General features: G+C 63.9%; 1 protein-coding gene across 1 annotated transcript in view; it reads right to left on the reverse strand.

Annotated features, from left to right (window-relative positions):
- The window catches only part of NOP2 (NOP2 nucleolar protein), a 37,327-nt gene that overhangs the window by 21,604 nt on the left and 9,387 nt on the right, over positions 1-6,336 (reverse strand).

The raw sequence follows: 6,336 nt of genomic DNA on the forward strand, positions 1-6,336 counted from the left end.
TGGTGGGAAAGGGTTGAGAGACGGGGGAGGAGGGAAAGGGTTGAGAGACGGGGGGAGGAGGGAAAGGGTTGAGAGACGGGGGGAGGAGGGAAAGGGTTGAGAGACGGGGGGAGGAGGGAAAGGGTTGAGAGACGGGGGAGGAGGGAAAGGGTTGAGAGACGGGGGAGGAGGGAAAGGGTTGAGAGACGGGGGGTGGCGAGAGAGAAACAGGGGGGGGGCGAGAGAGAAACAGGGGGGGGGGCGAGAGAGAAACAGGGGGGGGGCGAGAGAGAAACAGGGGGGGGGGGGCGAGAGAGAAACAGGGGGGGGGCGAGAGAGAAACAGGGGGGGGGGGCGAGAGAGAAACAAGGGGGGGGGGCGAGAGAGAAACAGGGGGGGAGAGAGAAACGGGGGGGAGAGAGAAACGTGGGGGGGAGAGAGAAACGGGGGGGAGAGAGAAACGTGGGGGGGAGAGAGAAACGGGGGGGGGTGGGAGAGAGAAACGGGGGGGTAGAGAAACGGGGGGTAGAGAGAAACGGGGGGTAGAGAGAAACGGGGGGGTAGAGAGAAACGGGGGGTAGAGAGAAACGGGGGGTAGAGAGAAACGGGGGGTAGAGAGAAACGGGGGGGAGAGAGAGAAACGGGGGGGGTAGAAACGGGGGGGGTAGAGAGAAACGGGGGGGAGAGAGAAACGGGGGGGAGAGAGAAAGGGGGGGGAGAGAAAGGGGGGGGGAGAGAAACGGGGGGGGAGAGAGAAACGGGGGGGAGAGAGAAACGGGGGGGAGAGAGAAACGGGGGGGAGAGAGAAACGGGGGGGTAGAGAGAAACGGGGGGGGGGTAGAGAGAAACGGGGGGGGTAGAGAGAAACGGGGGGGGGGGGGGTAGAGAGAAACGGGGGGGGGGGGTAGAGAGAAACGGGGGGGGGTAGAGAGAAACGGGGGGGGGGGTAGAGAGAAACGGGGGGGGGGGGGGGTAGAGAGAAACGGGGGGGGGGGGTAGAGAGAAACCGGGGGGGGGTAGAGAGAAACGGGGGGGGGGGGGGTAGAGAGAAACGGGGGGGGGGTAGAGAGAAACCGGGGGGGGTAGAGAGAAACGGGGGGGGTAGAGAGAAACGGGGGGGGGTAGAGAGAAACGGGGGGGGGTAAGAGAGAAACGGGGGGGTAGAGAGAAACGGGGGGGGGGGGGGGTAGAGAGAAACGGGGGGGGGGGGGGTAGAGAGAAACGGGGGGGGGGGGGGTAGAGAGAAACGGGGGGGGGGGGGTAGAGAGAAACGGGGGGGGGGGGTAGAGAGAAACGGGGGGGGGGGGGTAGAGAGAAACCGGGGGGGGGTAGAGAGAAACGGGGGGGGGGGGGTAGAGAGAAACGGGGGGGGGGGTAGAGAGAAACGGGGGGGGGGGGTAGAGAGAAACCGGGGGGGGGTAGAGAGAAACGGGGGGGGGGGGGGGAACCGGGGGGGGTAGAGAGAAACGGGGGGGGGGGGGTAGAGAGAAACGGGGGGGGTAGAGAAACGGGGGGGGTAGAGAGAAACGGAGGGGGGGTAGAGAGAAACGGAGGGGGGGACGAGAGAGAAACGGAGGGGGGGACGAGAGAGAAACGGAGGGGGGGACGAGAGAGAAACGGAGGGGGGGACGAGAGAGAAACGGAGGGGGGACGAGAGAGAAACGGAGGGGGGGACGAGAGAGAAACGGAGGGGGGGACGAGAGAGAAACGGAGGGGGGACGAGAGAGAAACGGAGGGGGGGACGAGAGAGAAACGGAGGGGGGACGAGAGAGAAACGGAGGGGGGGACGAGAGAGAAACGGAGGGGGGGACGAGAGAGAAACGGAGGGGGGGACGAGAGAGAAACGGAGGGGGGGACGAGAGAGAAACGGAGGGGGGGACGAGAGAGAAACGGAGGGGGGACGAGAGAGAAACGGAGGGGGGGGACGAGAGAGAAACGGAGGGGGGGACGAGAGAGAAACGGAGGGGACGAGAAAGAAACGGAGGGGACGAGAGAGAAACGGAGGGGGACGAGAGAGAAACGGAGGGGGGGACGAGAGAAAAACGGAGGGGGGGACGAGAGAGAACGGAGGGGGGGGGGACGAGAGAGAAACGGAGGGGGGGGACGAGAGAGAAACGGGGACGAGAGAGAAACGGGGGGACGAGAAAGAAACGGGGGGACGAGAAAGAAACGGGGGGACGAGAAAGAAACGGGGGGGACGAGAAAGAAACGGGGGGGACGAGAAAGAAACGGGGGGGACGAGAGAGAAACGGGGGGGACGAGAGAGAAACGGGGGGGGACGAGAGAGAAACGGGGGGGGGACGAGAGAGAAACGGGAGGGGAGAGAAACGGAGGGGAGAGAAACGGGAGGGGAGAGAGAGAAGGGGGGGTAGAGAGAGAAACGGGGGGGTAGAGAGAGAAACGGGGGGTAGAGAGAAACGGGGGGTAGAGAGAAACGGGGGGTAGAGAGAAACGGGGGGTAGAGAGAAACGGGGGGTAGAGAGAAACGGGGGAGGTAGAGAGAAACGGGGGGGGTAGAGAGAAACGGGGGGTGAGAGAGAAACGGGGGGGTGAGAGAGAAACGGGGGGGGTGAGAGAGAAACGGGGGGGTGAGAGAGAAACGGGGGGTGAGAGAGAAACGGGGGGGTGAGAGAGGGGGTAGAGAGAAACGGGGGGTAGAGAGAAACGGGGGAGGTAGAGAGAAACGGGGGGGGTAGAGAGAAACGGGGGGGGTGAGAGAGAAACGGGGGGGTGAGAGAGAAACGGGGGGGTGAGAGAGAAACGGGGGGGTGAGAGAGAAACGGGGGGGTGAGAGAGAAACGGGGGGGTGAGAGAGAAACGGGGGGGTGAGAGAGAAACGGGGGGGGTGAGAGAGAAACGGGGGGGTGAGAGAGAAACGGGGGGAGAGAGAGAAACGGGGGGGATGAGAGAGAAACTGACGGGGGGGATGAGAGAGAAACTGACGGGGGGATGAGAGAGAAACGGGGGGACGAGAAAGAAACGGGGGGGACGAGAAAGAAACGGAGGGGGGACGAGAAAGAAACGGAGGAGGGGGGGACGAGAGAGAAACGGAGGGGGGGACGAGAGAGAAACGGAGACGGGGACGAGAGAGAAACGGGGACGAGAGAGAAACGGGGGGGACGAGAAAGAAACGGGGGGGGACGAGAAAGAAACGGGGGGGGGACGAGAAAGAAACGGGGGGGACGAGAAAGAAACGGGGGGGGACGAGAAGAAACGGGGGGGGGACGAGAGAGAAACGGGGGGGGGACGAGAGAGAAACGGGAGGGGAGAGAAACGGGAGGGGAGAGAGAGAAACGGGAGGGGAGAGAGAGAAACGGGAGGGGAGAGAGAGAAGGGGGAGGTAGAGAGAGAAACGGGGGGGAGAGAGAAACGGGGGGGAGAGAGAAACGGGGGGGGAGAGAGAAACGGGGGGGGAGAGAGAAACGTGGGGGGGGAGAGAGAAACGGGGGGAGAGAGAAACGTGGGGGGGAGAGAGAAACGGGGGGGGGTGGGAGAAACGGGGGGGTAGAGAAACGGGGGGGGGAGAGAGAAACGGGGGGTAGAGAGAAACGGGTAGAGAGAAACGGGGGGGAGAGAGAGAAACGGGGGTACAGAGAAACGGGGGGGGTAGAGAGAAACGGGGGGGAGAGAGAAAGGGGGGGGGGAGAGAAAGGGGGGGAGAGAGAGAAAGGGGGGGAGAGAGAAACGGGGGGGAGAGAGAAACGGGGGGGAGAGAGAAACGGGGGGGGGGAGAGAGAAACGGGGGGGAGAGAGAAACGGGGGGGGGTAGAGAGAAACGGGGGGGGTAGAGAGAAACGGGGGGGGGGGTAGAGAGAAACGGGGGGGGGGGTAGAGAGAAACGGGGGGGGGGGGTAGAGCGAAACGGGGGGGGGGGTAGAGAGAAACGGGGGGGGGGGTAGAGAGAAACGGGGGGGGGTAGAGAAACGGGGGGGGGGTAGAGAGAAACCGGGGGGGGGGTAGAGAGAAACGGGGGGGGGGGGTAGAGAGAAACGGGGGGGGGGGGGTAGAGAGAAACCGGGGGGGGTAGAGAGAAACGGGGGGGTAGAGAGAAACGGGGGGTAGAGAAACGGGGGGTAGAGAGAAACGGAGGGGGGGACGAGAGAGAAACGGAGGGGGGGATGAGAGAGAAACGGGGGGAGAGAAACGGGGGGGATGAGAGAGAAACTGACGGGGGGGATGAGAGAGAAACTGACGGGGGGATGAGAGAGAAACGGGGGGACGAGAAAGAAACGGGGGGGACGAGAAAGAAACGGAGGGGGGGACGAGAGAGAAACGGAGGGGGGGACGAGAGAGAAACGGAGGGGGGGACGAGAGAGAAACGGAGGGGGGGACGAGAGAGAAACGGGGACGAGAGAGAAACGGGGGGGACGAGAAAGAAACGGGGGGGGACGAGAAAGAAACGGGGGGGGGGACGAGAAAGAAACGGGGGGGACGAGAAAGAAACGGGGGGGGGACGAGAGAGAAACGGGAGGGGAGAGAAACGGGAGGGGAGAGAAACGGGAGGGGAGAGAGAGAAACGGGAGGGGAGAGAGAAACGGGAGGGGAGAGAGAGAAACGGGAGGGGAGAGAGAGAAACGGGAGGGGAGAGAGAGAAGGGGGAGGTAGAGAGAGAAACGGGGGGGTAGAGAGAAACGGGGGGGTAGAGAGAAATGGGGGGGTAGAGAGAAACGGGGGTAGAGAGAAACGGGGGAGGGAGAGAGAAACGGGGGGGGAGAGAGAAACGGGGGGGGAGAGAGAAACGTGGGAGGGAGAGAGAAACGGGGGGAGAGAGAAACGTGGGGGGGAGAGAGAAACGGGGGGGGGGGTGGGAGAGAGAAACGGGGGGGTAGAGAAACGGGGGGGGGAGAGAGAAACGGGGGGTAGAGAGAAACGGGGGGAGAGAGAGAAACGGGGGGTACAGAGAAACGGGGGGGGTAGAGAGAAACGGGGGGGTAGAGAGAAACGGGGGGGTAGAGAGAAACGGGGGGGAGAGAGAAACGGGGGGGAGAGAGAAAGGGGGGGGGGAGAGAAAGGGGGGGAGAGAGAAAGGGGGGGGGAGAGAAAGGGGGGGAGAGAGAAAGGGGGGGGGGAGAGAAAGGGGGGGAGAGAGAAACGGGGGGGAGAGAGAAACGGGGGGGGAGAGAGAAACGGAGGGGAGTAGAGAGAAACGGGGGGGAGAGAGAAACGGGGGGGGAGAGAGAAACGGAGGGGAGTAGAGAGAAACGGGGGGGGGGTAGAGAGAAACGGGGGGGGTAGAGAGAAACGGGGGGGGTAGAGAGAAACGGGGGGGGGTAGAGAGAAACGGGGGGGGGTAGAGAGAAACGGGGGGGGAAGAGAGAAACGGGGGGGGGGTAGAGAGAAACGGGGGGGGGGGTAGAGAGAAACGGGGGGGTAGAGAGAAACGGGGGGGTAGAGAAACGGGGGGGTAGAGAGAAACGGAGGGGGGGACGAGAGAGAAACGGAGGGGGGGACGAGAGAGAAACGGAGGGGGGGACGAGAGAGAAACGGAGGGGGGGACGAGAGAGAAACGGAGGGGGGGACGAGAGAGAAACGGAGGGGGGGACGAGAGAGAAACGGAGGGGGGGACGAGAGAGAAACGGAGGGGGGGACGAGAGAGAAACGGAGGGGGGGACGAGAGAGAAACGGGGGGGGACGAGAAAGAAACGGGGGGGGGACGAGAAAGAAACGGGGGGGGGGACGAGAAAGAAACGGGGGGGGACGAGAAAGAAACGGGGGGGGGACGAGAAAGAAACGGGGGGGACGAGAAAGAAACGGGGGGGGGGACGAGAGAGAAACGGGAGGGGAGAGAAACGGGAGGGGAGAGAAACGGGAGGGGAGAGAAACGGGAGGGGAGAGAAACGGGAGGGGAGAGAAACGGGAGGGGAGAGAAACGGGAGGGGAGAGAAACGGGAGGGGAGAGAAACGGGAGGGGAGAGAAACGGGAGGGGAGAGAGAGAAACGGGAGGGGAGAGAGAGAAGGGGGAGGTAGAGAGAGAAACGGGGGGGTAGAGAGAAACGGGGGGGTAGAGAGAAACGGGGGAGGTAGAGAGAAACGGGGGGTAGAGAGAAACGGGGGGGTAGAGAGAAACGGGGGGGTAGAGAGAGAAACGGGGGGGTGAGAGAGAAACGGGGGGGTGAGAGAGAAACGGGGGGGTGAGAGAGAAACGGGGGGGTGAGAGAGAAACGGGGGGGTGAGAGAGAAACGGGGGGGTGAGAGAGAAACGGGGGGGTGAGAGAGAAACGGGGGGGTGAGAGAGAAACGGGGGGGGTGAGAGAGAAACGGGGGGGTGAGAGAGAAACGGGGGGGTGAGAGAGAAACGGGGGGGTGAGAGAGAAACGGGGGGGATGAGAGAGAAACTGACGGGGGGGATGAGAGAG

The sequence above is a fragment of the Ascaphus truei genome, chromosome 8 (genome assembly GCF_040206685.1).
Source record: "Ascaphus truei isolate aAscTru1 chromosome 8, aAscTru1.hap1, whole genome shotgun sequence".
Lineage (NCBI taxonomy): Eukaryota > Metazoa > Chordata > Amphibia > Anura > Ascaphidae > Ascaphus > Ascaphus truei.